The sequence below is a fragment of the Sus scrofa genome, chromosome 8, assembly GCF_054392235.1.
Source record: "Sus scrofa isolate SSC_HxYL_T2T_F1_AM1 chromosome 8, Sscrofa_HxYL_maternal_Yorkshire_Landrace_v2.0, whole genome shotgun sequence".
In the NCBI taxonomy this organism is placed as follows: Eukaryota; Metazoa; Chordata; class Mammalia; order Artiodactyla; family Suidae; genus Sus; species Sus scrofa.
The window spans coordinates 53577049-53595225 of record NC_139390.1 but is presented as its reverse complement, the minus strand read 5'-3'; the positions used below and the strand labels follow the sequence as shown (position 1 = coordinate 53595225).

The 18177-nt window shown below is 37.3% G+C and overlaps 1 protein-coding gene across 49 annotated transcripts in view; it reads left to right on the top strand.

Annotated features, from left to right (window-relative positions):
* Positions 1-18177, top strand: part of MARCHF1 (membrane associated ring-CH-type finger 1) — an 836078-nt gene that overhangs the window by 210129 nt on the left and 607772 nt on the right. The gene's annotated exons all lie outside the window — the stretch shown is intronic.

Genomic DNA, 18177 nt, shown 5'->3' with positions numbered 1-18177 from the left:
CCATCTTACACACACACACACACACACACACACACACACACACCTGCATACAATGTTAGCATGCTATTCTATCTGAAGTTGTGAAAATTGCAAGCCTTATTTTGCCCTGGGTTTGGGACCATGCATTTTCTTCTTCAAGAAATCTGGTGCTTTCTAGGGGTCAGCATTAAAACTTGGTGTCATGTAACTCATATTGGGTGAGTGTGTGCTCTTCAGGAGAAGACCCACCTTGTTAGAGGGAGAAGAATTTGTTCTTAGTGCTGCCTTAACTCCAGAGGATGTGTCTGTAGTGTGTCTGAAACACTGGGCTGCCTCTGCTGCTTCCACACTCACCCTGGCAAGTCCAAGCCCTGCAATTCTGGGTGCATGGGGACTTCATGGTACTGGAAGTCAGAGACCTTGTGCTCTCCTTTCAGTTCTGCCCCTTCCAATGGTGTGATTTCAGCAAATAACTTTATAGCTCCATCTTGATTCTATCATCTACACAGTGCTCTCTCTCTCTCAGCCATGGGGAAGTTACTTGTGTGAAATGCTTCATATGGCTAGTCATTTGCTCAGAATTTATGAGCAGTTTCTATATGCAGGTCATGTTCCAGATGCTGGAGAAGAACAAAGCCAAGCTCGTGGTCCTCTCTAGCCTCGCTGTAAGGCACGTGACACTTAGTACTGTACCAAAGTAAATATTAGAACAAACTGTCTACTTCACTATATATTATTTATGTGACTATTTATGCAGTCCACTTAATTAAATTCTTGGTTCCATGAGGGTGAGCAGCATGCTTTAATTCTTTTACATCATCTGCACTATATATATGTGTGTGTGTATGAGTGTAGATAGATAGGTAGATAGCAAAGTACTCACATATACATCAAAAGCAATTTAAGAAAAAAAAATGGAAAAATCCAAGGATGAATTGAAGCATTTAGGAAACTGTGCAGCCAGTCACAGAATAGGTTATGTTTCTGAAACTCAGTACATTTTTTGAAAGACTAATCTTTGATGATTTAGTATCATGTAAGTGATACAGAAATAAAGTCCTTTTTAGTGGATCTAATAAAGATATTTCCAAGAGACAACTGCGTAAAAAAATCAAGTTAGAAGCATAAAAATGGATTGTCTCTGAGATTTTATTCATCTCAGAAAGGCTACACCTTGGATTTCCAAACTGGTATTGGATGGGGAAGATGAATAATTTTAGGACTATTGCTGGGTTATTGAGTCCTGAGTGGAAACAGTTTAGAAAATCCTATATGGGTGTATTTGTCAGGGTTCTCCAGCAAAACAGAAACCACAGAATGTGTGTGTGTGTGTGTGTGTGTGTGTGTGTGTGTGTGTGTGTGTGTGTGTCTGTGTGTGTGTGTGTGTGTGTGTGTGTCTGTGTGTCTGTGTATCTCCAGAGACAGAGAAGGAGGGAAGAGATTTATTTTCTATTTTAAGGAACTGGCTCACATGATTGTGCAATCTAGCAAATCCAAAATTTGCAGGGCAGGCTGATGGGCTGGAAGTTCCTATGGGAACTTGAATCTAAAGGGCTCTGGAGACAGAATCCCTTCCTCTTCTGGGGACCTCCATATTTTCTTTTAAAGCATCACTTGTACTGAATGAAGCTCACACACTTTATAGAGAATAATCACTTTTACTCAGAGTCTACTGGTTTAAATATTAATCTAAGTGTTAGTCACATTTAAAAGACACCTTCACAGTAACTGCAACAGCAAGGCTGGTGTGTGACAAAACACCTGGGTACTATAGCCTCACCAAGTTGACGCGTAAAGTTAACCATCATAGCAGGGTCTTACCAAAGTTTACTATAGATTTTATAGTGCCTTGGAAAAAAGACATGTTGTAAATACTATTGAAAAGAGCTAGGCATTCCCATTGTGGGTCAATGGTAATGAACCCGAATAGTATCCATGAGGACTTGGGTTCAATTCCTGGGCTCGCTCAGTGGGTTAAAGGATCCTGTGTTGCTGTGAGCTGTGGTGTAGGTTGAAGATCTGGCTTGGATCTGGCATTGCTATGGCTGTGGCTGTGGCATAGACCTACGGCTATACCTCTGGTTCAACCCCTAGCAAGGGAGCTTCTGTATGCCGTGGATGTGGCCCTAAAAGACAAAGAAAAGAAAAGAAAAGAAAGAAAAGAAAAGAAAAGAAGAGAAAAGAAAAGAAGAGAAAAGAAAAGAGCTATTATTCAGCCACGAAAAAGAATGAAATAATGTCATTTTCAGCAACATGGGTGTACCTAGAGATTATGATACTGAGTGAAGTTAGTCAGAAAAAGACAAATATCATATGAGATCACTTATATGTGGAATCTTATAAAAAATGACACAAATTAACTTATTTATAAAACAGACACAAACTCACAGATTTCAAAACTAGTCTTATGGTTACCATAGGTGAAATTGTTGGGGGGAGGGAAGAATTAGGAGGGTAGGGATAAAATAGGCACACTATTGTATACCATAGATGATTAACGAGAACCTACTGTATAGCACAGGGAAAACTACTCAATAATTTGTAATAACCTATATGGGGAAAAAGAATGGATATATGTATATATATATATATAACTGATTAACTTTGTGTACACCTGAAACTCACACAACATTGCTAAGTCAGCTCTACTCCAGTAAAATTAAATTAAAAATCTAGATTTTATCACTACTAATGTGGGCACCTGTGGGAAGATAGGGAACAAGTTTGAAGAAATCTATACCTAGATTTATACCTTGAAGTCTCACATTTTTTCTTAGGTTTTTATAAATATGAATAGATTATGGAGAATTTTGTCATAGTATATTAATCGCAATCATATACAATTGTATTAGATACTTCACATTTATCACCTCACTTCATTTTCATGAGCCTCATGTAACCATTGATACTGTCTCTACTCTTAAAGATCAGAAAATTTATGCTCAATTAGGTTGAGACTTGTACCAGGTCACAGAGATAGTAAGAAGCAGAGCCAGGCTGATTCTGCATGTGTTAAAGATTTTCTGCACAGGTCAAAACAAGTGCTACGAAGTTCCCTAGTGGTCTAGTGGTTAGGATTCAGTGCTTTAACAGCTGCAGGCTAAGTTCAGTTCCTGGTCTGGGAAATGAGATCCCACATTAAGCTATTGCATGCCGCCACAGCCATAAACAAAAACAAAGCCTAAATGGAAGATTCTATACTTTCTGTCCTTACATACACTGTCTGGAAGGACCTAGAGTCATTAATAGCCAATTTTTATAAAGAGAAACTCCCCTCCAAATTAGAAACAATAGTTAACCATTGCCTTTAAAAAGGTATGACTCTCTCTTGCTCTTTAATAATTTCCCAGGAATTCCCGTTGTGGCGCAGTGGTTAATGAATCCGACTAGGAACCATGAGGTTGCGGGTTCGATCGCTGCCCTTGCTCAGTGGGTTAAGGATCCAGCGTTGCTGTGAGCTGTGGTGAAGGTTGCAGACGCAGCTCGGATCCTGCGTTGCTGTGGCTCTGGCATAGGCTGGTGGCTCCAGCTCCGATACAACCCCTAGCCTGGGAACTTCCATATGCCGCTGGAGCGGCCCAAGAAATAGCAAAAAGACAAAAAAAAAAAAATAATTTGCCAGAATTAATTTTTTTTGTCAGTAGTTTCTATGAAGATTGTGTGGATAGTAGGCACAGGTGTACAACTATTTGCTATTGTTAAATGATGTATCTGTTTTCGAAGAACTCTTTTAGAATGCGATACTTTCAGTTTACCTTTAATCTGTGGGGAAAAAAGTAAAACTTTATAAGCTTAATAAAAAGACTTTGCTGACATTTCATGCCACCTGGAGAATGAATGCCTGGGAGGCAATCTGGGCAGCTCCAACAATAAAGTTGTGTTTGCTCTACCTGCCTTTCACAAGTCTCAGCTCCCTTTGTTTCATGCTCCTGGCTGCAATCATTCTCAAGTCCTTTCTGTTTGCTGAGCAACATCACAGTTGCATATCTAATGCCTAACACAGTGTCTGGTGCACAGTGTTGAATCAGTAATTGTAGAAAGGAGGGAAGTTAGGAAGGCAACACTGTTCCTGGGGTCATTCACTTTTCAGCTGTGCATCCTTTACTGTGTGAGGCGTCCCGGCCACTGAGGGATGCTGGAGGATGTAATATTGTGATGTGAGTGATGGCGCCATTTTTTTCAGCAATTTTTCTCTGTCTTTCCTCTGTATCTCTCACTGTCAGTCTGTCCCACGTTGTAAGGCACAAGGTTGCACATTTGGAGCTCAGCCTGTGCTTAGCCATAGTGAGAAAAACTTGTGATACTTTGAACTTTCTTGTTTTAATGCCGGAAATAATATTGATCAGCTTTTTCTAACAGAGAATTTTAGAAGAGTGGTGGATACTGTCATGTTTGATAATTTCTGCATAGTAATTGCCTATGATATTGTTTATATGTGAATCTAAAATATATATATACATACATATATACATATATATACAAATGAACTTATTTACCAAATGGAAGTAGACACACAGACATAGAAAAAAATAAAACTTACAGTTACCAAAGGGGAAATGGGGGGATGGATAAATTAGGAGTTTGGGATTAACATATACACATTACTATATATAAAATAGATAAGCAACAAGAACCTAATATCTATGCAGCATAGGGAACTATATTCAGTATCTAGTAATAATCTATATAGAAAAGAATCTGAAAAGATTTATATATGTAACTGAATCACTTTGCTGTACATCTGAACCTAAGGCAACTTTGTAAATCAACTATGCTTCATTTTTTTTTTTTTTTTTAAGGTTTGCATGTGTGGCATATGAAAGTTCCTAGGCTAGGGGTCGAATTGCAGCTGCCAGCCTACACCACAGCCACAGGAATGACAGATTCAAGATGCATCTGCAACTTACACTGCAGCTCATGGCAATGCCACATCCTTAACCTACTGAGCAGGGCCAGGGATTGAACCCACATCCTCATGAATACTGGTTGGGTTCATTGCTGCTGAGCCACAGGGAGAGCTCCCTTCAACTTTTGTGTGTGTGTCTTTTTGCCATTTCTTGGGCTGCTCCCATGGCAAATGGAGGTTCCCAGGCTAGGGGTCGAATCGGAGCTGTAGCCACCGGACTACGTCACAGCCACAGCAACGCGGGATCCGAGCCTCATCTGCAACCTACACCACAGCTCACGGCAACGCCGGATCGTTAACCCACTGAGCAAGGGCAGGGACCGAACATGTAACCTCATGGTTCCTAGTCGGATTTGTTAACCACTGAGCCACGACGGGAACGCCTCCCTTCAACTTTTAAAATGCAAAAAAATAAATAAGAAATAAAACCTCGCAAGAAATTCTCCATAGGCAGAATGACTCCTTATAAACTAGGGAAACATGTTTTAAGTATGAGAAAGGATAGGTATTACCTATGTCATTGTTATTTTAATGTGACAATTTGCCTGACTGCCATTGTAAAAGAAATCTATATTGATAACGTTCATCTTCTTAAACACTGGTTCTGCAGAAAGAGTCAACCTCATCAGCTTTGGCTGGAAAGCAAGGACTAGAAGAACCAGTCTTTAAGAAGATGAATTTTGGACCAATTAAAATTGAGTAGCCGATATTATGGTCAATTGTTAATCTTGTTTGTTCTTATTTAAATTCATTCATATTTGCCATTAACTTTCTTTAGAATAGACATCATGAAAAAATTACTTTTCAGGTTATAAGATTAATATGTTCTGGAGCTTAAAAAAAAAAAAAAAACTTGCTTTAAGAAGTCCAAATGTCCAGTGAAAAAGAGATGTTGTCAATTTGTTCATGTCTATATTCTCAGTGCCTAGAGAAAATACCTTGAAAATATTTATGGCTTTCATAAGTATATTGCTGAACAAATAAAGGCATTTTACTGTTGTTATTGTTAATATAGCAAAATGTCTGTGGTTGGCTAAGAGTAAAAGGTAGGTTTCAAAACTATAAAAAAAAACAGTAAAAAGAAAAGATAAAAAAAGTCTGAATGGAGATTTAAATGGAAAATGTAAATATTTGGAAATAAATAGTTGGTTTCTCCTTTACTCATAAAAAAGACCAGGAAATATTGTACTTTGTCAGTTTTCACTCCATTATATTTCAATCTTAAGAATTCTGTGAAATAGCCATTACAGTGACATTTTAAAATCTTGTCCTTCATATAGTATCCATCAAAAACAAAAATAATAGAACTTTAAGATATTCATATACAGATATTTTTACCTTAAGTTTGTCCTTTCATTTTCTTTAAAAAGAGATTCTTGGGTGGGAATGGAAACAGTGAAATTGTACATTCTGTGTGTGTGATAAAAAGAGAGGGAAAATATGGTAACTTTTTATATAATTTGTAACTTGCAAATCTCTTTCTTCTGTGATATAATATTCTTTCTGGATATAAATTACAGACTTGGAATAGGCAAATTTAGTTTTAACTCAAACATCGGTCTGTGTGCTATATTGGACGTTTATTATTATTATTCTAAAAATAATTTGTCAATGCATAGTCTGTATATGGGGAGACATTGATAAGGGATAGACTTAGTAAACTTGATGAGCTTACAATACTCTGAGAAGCTGGGCAAGGTTTAAGTTTTTACAGTAATTTCTTATGAGATAAAAAATTAACCTAGGCCTCTGGTGCTCAGAAAGTGTTACTTCCCAGTATTCATTCTAACTTAACAAACATTTAAGTGTATTAGAAATGGTATATTGTGTTTGCTGCCCAGAAAGTGATGACAGATTTGTAAACAATAATTCAACCTCCTTACAGGTTTTGATGAATGGACATAACTAGTCCTTTTCCTTTCCAGGCACCGGGGAAAAGAATGAAGCTACGTAGGTGATAAGTTGTAGTTCCTGTTCCAACAGAGGAGGGGGGTGAGGGCCGATCATGTGTTAGACAGAAAATGAGCATCTGCTAGTTGGGAAAAGAAGTGATTAAATATGAAGTTTCCTCATTGGAATGCGGGCTTCACGGCTGGCATCTTAATTCTACCCCACAGGAGCCTACTGGCTGTGATGTGGAGACTGTGCACCAGGCCAGATGGATAGCAGTGGTGGTCCCTTCTGCAGAAAAGACTGGATTGTTCCCTGGTCAAATCAGAATGTCATTCTTAACAGAGCAATTGAAGAACTAGAGAAATATTGGATTTGCTACAACAGCATTGTTTTCTTAAACTCAGATTTGCATATTGGTTGTGAACTCCCCAGAACAGCAAAGTTTAAAGTGCTTGATGGATTTTTATTTTCTCAGCACTCATTCCCAATATCATGAGGCACTGGAGTGATGGGAAGAGTCACTATACTGACAAACTTGATAATGAATTTAATTTTTTAACTTATTGTTCTTTATGAATGTACTTAAATTCCTGTTAGGCTTTGGATTCCAGTTATTTGCTTTTCCTAGTATGTTTTGGGAAAAAATAATATGCCCTTCCTTTTTTCCTTTTAATGGCATACTGGTATAATTTTGACACAATTTATTTTTTTTAACTAGTATTTGATAAATAATCATTCCTAGAAGTATCTAATCACTTAATTCACTTACTGTGATGCAGTAGAAGCCTAGTGATCATTTGTGGTTCCTGGTGATACACTTCACAGGCAGGTGATGGACATAAATAGACATATTTAGATTAATTACATTATTACTCTATTGCGACCATAATGGTGCTTAACTGTGTAGTCCTTTTTCTAAGAGTAAATTACAGCAATGGAAATTCATAAACAATCAGTTTCTCTTTGTACCATTTATGATGACTGTAATTTGTAAATTTTTCCATATTCACATTGGAAAGGAAATACTGAAATAATGGTGAAAGGATTCATGTTTACTAAAAGGGGAAAGTACTGTAAAGGCAGAAACATACATAAGATATTTTTTCCTAGTAGGCTAGTTACAATTACCATTCTATTATTTACAATGTCATTGAATGAAAGAGTAAACATTTTAAACATTGGTTATCTGAAACGTTAACTTTTCCTTTCTAATTGAGGGCATATATTAGTAACCCAAAATAATGAGTTATGTGATTCTAAGTGATTTTCATCAGAGTTTCTTTGATGTCTTTATTCAAGTACATTCTGCAAGAACACAGGTGTCCTGTAAGCATGAATGGACCTTCCACCTTCCAAGCCTGTTGGCACATTCCCATGGCTCCCCTCTGCCTGCATGATGTTTACTCTCACCTCCATTGGGATTTTCTGTGCCAGTTTTGAATACATTTCTTCCTGGCATTTTTTTATATGTCCTTCAAAATTAATTTTTTAATGATTTTTATTTTTTCTGTAATAGTTGGTTTATAGTGTTCTGTCAATTTCTACTGTGACCCAGTTATAGATATATATATATATATATATATATATATATACATTATTTTTGTTATATTACCCTCCATCATGTTTATCCAAGTGATTAGATACAGTTCCCTGTGTGTCATTGCTTATCCACTCCAAATGCAATAGTGTAAACATTTTTTGAGGATATTATTTATGACAATAAAAGTGTCCCTGGTGAGCCTGGGAGCATCAGTCTAAAAAAAAAAGTTACAAACTCCATCACCCATTTATTAGGTGCCATTGACATTTATAACAAATTCTAAAGGTCTTTTCTTTCTTTTTTCTTATTAGATTATAGTTGATTTACAATGTTTCATCAAGTTCTGTTGTATAACAAAGTGACCCAATCGCATACATTTCCCTGTGCTGTACAGTAGTATCCCATTGCCCATCCATCCATTCCCAATAAAGGCAGTTAATTCCTGTTAAGTTTCATAAGGAAATATACCTTTGAAACATATGCTGAGGCTTTCTACAGCCAATACAAAATGGTTTAACTGGCTATGTTCTTAGAATGGCCCACTGAAATTTTCTTCAAAATGTATTTACTGTTTCCATCAAAATATGAAAATTTAAATTTTCATAAGATCTGGCTCATACTTAAAAGACATAAAATGCTATCTTTTTTTCTATTTCTTTTTTTTTTTTCTTTTGTTTGTTTTTTCTGGACATGTGCCTTCATGGGGAGATAGCTGAATTTTGGCTTTCAAAATACTCCTGAGTCTAGTTAAGCAGGCTGGAAACATCAGGACTGCTAAGAGTCAGAAAAACTGGTCAGGAAATGGCATGAGGTGCTCTTGCTGAATGAAGGGTAAATGTGTGTTTATGGAAGTGATAGATTTTTGATTCTTAAAATGCTTTTAAATGGCTCGGCTATACTTTCTACCTGGAAATGAAACATAGGCTCCTATGTGAGTGAGTCATTCACATAAGTGAAGATGATGAGAATGGAAGGTTAGCCACAAAAGCAAGGTACTCATGGGACAGCCATGTAGCCAGTCTGATAGCCCTGGGTAGTCACAGTTTAGTACAACTTTTTTCTTTCTTTTTTTTTTTTTTAATGGCTACACCTGTAACATATGGAAGCTCTCAGACCAAGGTCAAATCAGAGCTGCAACTGAGGCCTACACTAGAGCCACAGCAATGCGGGATCCAAGCCCCATCTATGACCTACACTGAAGCTTGCAGCAATGCTGGATCCTTAACCCACTGAGCGAGGCCAGGGATAGGACCTGCAACCTCATGAACACGATGTCAGATTCTTAACCACTGAGCCACAATGGAAACTCCTACTTTTTATTTTTCATGAAATACTCTTTTATATAAGTTAAAAACTCTTCACTTTTATACCTATTTGATGTTATATACATTAAAAAGACATAACTTACATTTGGGGAGGGTGATTATAAATTGTCATTCTCCCAACAGAATACAGTTTTAAATTAAGGACAGAGAGACTATTATTTTCTTTGTAATCTCTGTCTTTTTAAAACACTTAGCATTTTGAAATCAGATTTTTTGGATAACTTGATTATTTAAGTGAGGAAATAATGAAAAGTCTTTAACTAACTTCACACTTCATTTGGGCTTTGATGGCATTTTATTAGACTGAACAAGTTCACCCAACGTGCCTGTGTATTTATCATCTTGTGCATGAAATAAGGGTGCCAGAGGAGAAGGCATAAGAGACAAAAGGAGCACTTCAAAGGCAAGAATCCTGATTAAGCTGATGGAATTCTATCCCCAGGTTGATTTTTGATAGGCATGAAATTCTTTGAAATTCTTATCCCAGATTCCAGCAAGAGTGGGGCTTGTTAAGAGCTGAGTCTATCAGTCTCTGGTCCTTGCATGAATTAACTTTGAGAAATGCTTTTCAGATGAGTTGCTGCAGTATTTGCTGTGCATATTCAGCCTCTGTGCTTTCATATATGAGTCAAGCAGACATGAAAGTAAAAAGCCACTGAATGGTGTCTAACGCCTCTACTGCTTTGCTTGCCAGAGTCCATTGGTCTGGTGACCACGGCAGGCAGGTGATGTCCTGTAGTAGTTAGGACACAGGAGAGAGGGGGTTGGGAGGGGGGCACTTCAGCTCAGGGGACAGTCTCAAAGGAAGAGGGAAGCATGGGATTCAAGGTCATCAGGCAAAACAGAACTCAGGTCACCACGTGTCCCCTCCATGACCCCCAAGTGTTGATTCAAAATGCAGGACTTTTCAGCTCTCACACACACTTGTGTTTTTGTTCTAAAAAAGGTTCTGTAATAGATAACCTACATTCACCAGGCACAGTCTGCTTAAGGAGTGAAAATAAAAGCTGGAGATATCTTAGCTCAACTCTATAATGTAGTGCTTTTGACTGGGTGACTTAAATAACAGAAATGTGTTTTCTCATTGTTTGCAGGTGGTCATCCCAGATGATGGCTCTAGTGAGGGCCCTCCTCTTGGCTTGCAGACCTCCATACCTCTCTCCTGTGTCCTCACGTGCAGGGGCTGAAGGGCAGCGGGCACAGAGAGAGACAGACTGACAATCCTATCTCTTTTGCTAAGGACACTGATCCCATCAGACCAGGGCTGCACCCTTACAATCTCACTGGCCCTCAATCACTTCACACAGGCCCCATCTCCAAATACAGTTTCACTGGGATTGGGGCTTCAACATATGACTGTGGGGCCATAACAACTGATACATAGTAGTAATTGTCTCTGGTTTAAGGCCTTTATCAGAACAATTTCCAGAATCACATCTCAAAGGTTCTAACCTCCTTATTCACAGAACCCTAAGTCTTTTAATCTGTGCTCTTGGTATTTCAAGGCATCAGATCCCCTCCCTTGGTTTTTTCCTGTTTTTTCCTTCATTTTACTGACACTGGTGAATCCACTCTAGTTTCTTTCTCTTATATTGGCATTATTCTTATTCTAGATGCTTTTTTCTAATGGTTGTGTGGGTCAGGGTGGGAGGAAATGGGGGAGGGTCTTACCCCATTGCTATTTTCTTATTAAAGTAAGAGAAATCATTTTTATTCACAGAATAATGCTACTCACCATTACGTATATTTCATTGATCTTTACAAAAACACTTTTTTAGCCTTGCCTATAAATGAGTTTAATGACTTCTTCTGGATCATATAGTTATTAACTAGTGGAGCCCTGATTCAAACTCATGTTTGTCTTTGTTCAAACCTTTGACTTTCTCCCAATCCACAAAGTTTCTCTACTACCAAATTAGAGTTACTGAACATTATTTTCTTATACCACCACAGTGTCACATACTTGAACCACAAACTATGAGTGTGTGTAACTTAGTATATGACTCACTTATTTCAGTCACAAAATTGCTGTGAACATTGGGCAGTCTTGAGTACATAACCTTTTAATATCATCTCTGAATATGGGTGAAATTTATCAATACTTCACTTTACTGGCTGGATCTGAATACTTATTCATATTGTCTTTGTATATCTCATAATGTTGTATATAAAGTTCTGTTATTATCTTTGTATTATATGCAGTGTCTGAGTTATGTCACTTATCATTCCTGATATTAGTAGTTTGTATCTCTTCTGTATTTTCCCTGATCAATCTAAGTAGAAGTTTATCTATCTATCTATCTATCTATCTAGTTTTTGTCTTTTTTCTTTTTAAGGCTGCACCCACGGCATATGGAGGTTCCTAGGCTAGGGGTCAAATAGGAGCTGTAGCTGCTGGTCTATGACACAGCCACAGCAGTGTAGGATCCGAGATATGCCTGCAACCTACACCACAGCTCATGGCAATACTGGATCCTTAACCCACTGAGTGAGGCCAGGGATCAAACCCACATCCTCATGGATACTAGCTGGGTTTGTTAGCCATTGAGCCATGATGATAGAAACTCCAATTTATATTATTAATATTTTCAAAGTATCAGTTTTCAGTTCATGGATTTTTAATTTTTTCATCTATTTTCTATTTCATTGCTTTTCCTTTAGTATTTATTATTTCCTCTGTTCTCCTTCTTTTGAGTTTAATTTGCAGTTAGTTATTTTCCTCATTCCTTAAGGAAAAAGTGAGGTCTTTAATTTGAAATCTCTTTTTCTCTTTTCTAATATAGACATTTAGTGCTATAAATTTTCTCTAAGCACTGCTTTAGCAGCATTATCTCAAATTTTGTTGTATTTTTGTTTCATTTTCTTTGGGTTCAATGTATGTTTTCATTTTGATTTTTTCTTTGGCCTGTGAGTTATTTAGAAATGTATTATTTAGTTTCTCAATGCTTATGAGTTTCCCAGGTATCTTTGTTCTATTGATTTTTAATTTAATTTCATTGTAGTCTGACAGCATGCTTTGTATTATGGTGAGTCTTGCATTAAGACTTGTTCTGTCACCTAGACATGGTCCATCTTGGTAAATGTTCCATATTACCTTAAAAATGTATACTTTGTTCTTATTTGTGATGTGTGCTATAAATGTCAACTTGGTCAAATTGGTTCACAATACTCTTTAAGTGATCCATGTACTCACCAATTTTCTGATTACTTATTCTACCATTTTGTTAAAGAAAGTATTGATATCTTCAGCTATGTCTTGATTTGTCTGTTTTTCCTTCCAGTTATATAAATCTTTGCTTTATGTGTTTTGAAACTTCAGTTTGTCCTGTCTTCTATATTTTTATTTCTTCTCCTTTTTGACTTCTCTTGGGTTGATTTACTATCTTTTCATATCCTAGTCTTTCCCACTAATTTGAAAGCCATACATAATAGTACTATTCTTTCAGCATTGACCCTAAACTTTTAATATACACACTTAAAAGTTAAATATCAATCAAACACTGCAGGGAAATTCACTTTGTCTTCAATTACCTTGTGCCTTACTTACATGCCATTTTGGTTTTGTATCTTAGTTTTATCTTTTTTTTTAATTCCTTCATTATTACTATCATAATTTCCATAATTTCATAGATCTTTTTTTTTTTCAAGTATTACCACATGGATATCAGTTTGCTTCCCATATCAGGAGTCTTTTGTGTAGAGTAAATTTATATTTGTTTGAAAAAATTCTTTGCCATTTCGATTAATTCAGTTGATGGCAAAAATCAGTATTTTTCTAAAATTTTAAAAAATTATCCTCATTCATGAATGATACTTTCACTGCATATAGAATTCTAGGTGGACATTTATTTTATTGCAGCACCTAGAAAATAGTATTCCACTATAAGTAGAGTTCTTGCTGTGGTGCAGTGGGATCAGTGGTGGCTCTGCAGTGGCAGGGACCCAGGTTCAATCTCTGGCCCAGCACAATGGGTTAAGGATCCAGCATTGCCACAGCTGTGGCATAGGTTACAACTCTAGCTCAGATTCAATCCCTGGCCCCAGAACTTCATATGCCATGGGGCAGAAAACAAAAATGGGGGTGAGGGAAGAAGATGAAAAAGAAAATGTATTCCATTGTTTTCTGTCTGCCAGTGTTACTTTGGAGAAGTCAGCTGCTTAAATCACCATTTTAAATCACAGTATGTGTGTTTTGCTCAATGTTTTTTTTCTTTTTATTTTTCCTACTTTGAATTTTCTGGGTTCTTGTATCTGAAAATTAATTTGTTCATGTTTTTGAAAATTCTCATCCATTGTCTCTATATTTTGTCTGAGGCTCCAGTTGTATACTGTTCTGAATATCTCTTTTGACCTCTCCCTGTTTATTCATCCCTAAGTGGCTGACTTACATGAACTGCAGCAATGATCTCCTTTGCCTTTGGTTTCCAGTGATATTGAAAGAATATAAGGCTCAGGCAGTAGACGAGAGAGGGAGGGAGTGAATTTGGCCCTTTCTGTCACTGCTCCCTCAGCCAGGCTGCTAGACCATTCACTGAAGGCTGACCTTTCCCCATAGGTGTCCTCCATAGGTTCCATCACCACCCCCTTACTTTTCCACACTGGTCCTAGGCGGGTGGTGCTCTTCAGTGATTAACCTGAGGATACTAAAATACATCATGCAGTTTCCTTGAACAGGCCCCAAATTTATGAATGGTCATTCTTAACCATGCTTCAGCGCCTGGTTAGACAGCATTGTACTCAGTTTTGAGTCCGACACTGACAAAAATTTTTCCATTGTCCCTGGCTCATGCTTTGTCTCTTTCAGTGTCTTGTGGTTTTTTGAGTGTGAGTTCATATTTCTTGGAATTTACTTCATGGACATTTTCCAAGTCCTGAGATGAAGATGATTTCCTTTAGATGACTGGTTTTCCTCTGCCGGGTCCCTGAGTGAACTATGTATCAAGGACTGCTATAATTGGAGTTCATTACTGGGATTTGAGTCATGGCATGGCTCCATGATTACTCCTAATTATTAGCAACATGGCAGATGTATAGAATTCATGTTTATATTATGTTTATAGCCATTTTGTGTCCTACATCTTTAAAGTGATTTTTTTTTTTCTTTTAGATCCTCTATCTAAGAGAGACTTCAGGCTTTGTCTTTTAAACTTTAAGGTACATGAGGCCATGAAAGCATCAACTCAAGTTTGAGGTCTGATAGTTACCCTCATGAAGAAAGCTGTCATCAAGGCTTCACTGTTTAATCCCCACCTTCACTGAGGTTAGGCCTAAGCAGTATTATTATCATTATCATCATCATCGTTATTTTAAATCTCACAGTGAGATTTAAAAATAAGCTTCCCTAGATTTTATCCAACATGCATACTGTTTTCAACTGAATGGTCATTTAGTGTACCTCATTAACCAAAATGCTGGAAAAAACAGCAATCATTTAATTCCCATCCTTTTGTCCTTTTGCATCACATGTGTCTTTTGTAAGGAGCATTTAATTGATTTTATGTTTACTGAATCTGAGATTTTGTGTGTTTAAATTTCATGGTCTGGAGTTCCCATCATGGCACAGCAGAAACAAATCCGACTAGGAATCATGAGGTTGTGGGTTTGATCCCTGGCCTCACTCAGTGGGTTAAGGATCCGGCATTGCTGTGATCTGTGGTGTAGGTCACAGACATGGCTTGGATCTGTCGCTGCTGTGGATGTGGCATAGGCTGGCAGATGTAGCTCTGATTATACCCCTAGTCTAGGAATCTCCATATGCCACAGGTGCACCCCTAAAATGGCAAAAATATTGTGGTCTATCTTCTGTTATCTTCTTACATGCTCTATAATCTTTAAAATTTGTTACTTGGGTTATTCTTTAAAAGTTTCATGGATCCAGTAAGCCTTAAGCTGAATTGTGATGAAAGTGTACCTGCCAGTTGGAATTTTGTAATGAGATAAGAAGGAAAAAGCACTAGCTGTCAGTGGTTGAATTCATATGTTCATTTTGGATTATGCTATTTCCCTTATTTTAAAAATACTATGTAAGAATTATATTCTCTAAAATATCTACTCTAAAGTGTTGTCTGAAGGAGTAAATGAGAAAACATAACACAACTGTCCCTAGTGTCGGTGGGGGATTTGTCTGAGGGCCCCAAGAATACTAAAATCAGCAGATGCTCAAGTCCTTTTACAAAATACCATAGTATTTGTATATAACCTATGCTTATCCTGTCCTATACTTGAAGTCATCTCTAGATTACTTATAATACCTAGTACAATATAAATGCTACATGAATAATTGCTGGCATGTAGCAAATTTTACTTTTGTTTTTGGAATCTTCTGGAATTAAAACATTTATTTTTCAAAAAATTATATTATAGCCTAAATTTTTTTTGTGGGGGGGGATTGTTTGTTTTTGGTGTTAGTTACCATCCTAAACAGTATATTTTTCTGATAATGGATATTTTGTGGTTCTCTAAGTATAAAACATTTTTAATTTTAATATTCACAGCATAAATCTAAAATCAGAGTACAATAGTGAAAGTTTAATATATAGTTCTAATGAAATATGGAGCTTAAAAAGTAAGAAAGTCTTTAGAATTTATCTATGATTTAGATGGCTGATAAAATTTGTATTTTATTCCCCTTACCAATAATCACTAACATTGGTAGTGGCTATAAACATAATATAAACATGAATTCTATATGTCTGCTATGTTACTAATAATTAGGAGTAATCATGAGCTATGTATGACTCAAATCCCAGTAGTGAACTTTAATTATCGCAATCCTTGATTAACAGCGTTCACTGAGGGACCTGGCAGAGGAAAGCCAGTCCTTTAGAGGAAACCATCTTCATCTTTCTTGATTGTAATATTAAGAAGGATGCTAGGGTTATGTCCTTGATCAGCAGGAAGAGTATCTTGAAGGAGAAGTCATAATTTCCAAAAGCATTTTATAGGGCAAAGCACTGATGGTCGGATACTCAGCCACAGTGATGCTGCTTTGTGTGCTCAGGGTTCCAATAGAGAGTAAGGTCCAGAGCAGAGACAGGATCTGCTGGGAGCAGGTGATTCTCAGCGGCAGAGACACTGTTTAGCTCTAACTCTGAATCCAGGAAAGAAATTCCTCACAGTGTTTCTCTGAGGGCTCTGTCATTTTCCCTGGCACTAGCCCACATCCAGCTGCAGGGACTCTGGGAAAGGATGTCTGGCCATAAGCTCAGGAGAACATGGGAATGGTTTTGTGAAGTTTCAGCCAGTCTCTGCGATACCATTAGAAAACTATGTTAATGGACTAGGCAAGATATGACAAAGATCTATATTTGCTAAAATAGCAAAGAGGTAATTCACTCATTTATGTATTCATTCAGCAAATGTGTTCTGAATATCTGCTCTGAGCCAGGTGATGCATTTTGGATCTGCAAGTCATCCCAGGGTCCCTTAGAGAGCCAAGGCCACTGCCCTCATACATCTTCCATTATGGTGAGGTTTAACAGTGCCTTGGGGTCTTATTCTACATCCTGTAGAAGTATGTCAAATTTAAATAATTTTATAGGGCATAAGCTTAACATCAGCATTATTAAAAAGCATATAGTGGAGTTCCCCTAGTGGCTTAGTGGTAACAAACCTAACTAGTATCCATGAGGACTCAGGTTCAATCCTTGGCCTTACTCAGTGGGTTAAGGATCTGCTGTGGTGTAGGTCGCAGACACGGCTTGGATCCTGCATTGCTATGGCTGTGGCATAGACCAACACTTGTAGCTTTGATTTGACCCCTAGTCTGGGAACTTCCATATGCAGTGGGTTTGGCCCTAAAAAGAAAAAAAGCATGTAGTCTTTATTGATTTAATTTATTTTACAGTGTAGTCTTCTGAATACAAGAAATGGACAGTTATCTAAATAAGTGTACATCTTTATCCTTCTGTACCTATGTAACTGGCATGTTTTCCAAACACTAATACAAGTAGCTTAGTGTCCAAGGCATATGACAGGGCCTCAGGGGAGGGCAGTGATTCTCCAAAGCAGAAATCTTCATGGAGAGGATGCCACTGAAGCTGGGCCTTGGAGGGAAGGGAAGAATACAGGGACATGAGCTACAAAGGATTTCCTGGTGGAGGATGGTGGGGAACAGATGGAAGAATAAGAACAGCAGGTAGGAAATAAATGGGCCAGTCTGGCTGGGAAGAGGCTGCCTATGGGACAGTGAAAAGGGATAATTTTGGAATTACAGCCTTCTGTCATTTTTATATTGCCTATGTTTGATTAAAATTCCTTATAAGAATGCAAATACAATATACATAGTGCTATTATTTTTTAAAATTTTTATTATAATTGATTTACAATATTCTGTCAATTTCTGCTGTACCACACTGTGTGTGTGTACACACACATGCACACACACATATATACATATATATATACACATTCTTTTTCTCACTTTATCCTCCATTATCATTTTTAAATGAATCTGTCATCATCAAAATTATACTTGTCATGACCACCAAGTATAGCACTTATCTGATTAGCTATTAAAATATAGTAGGAACAGA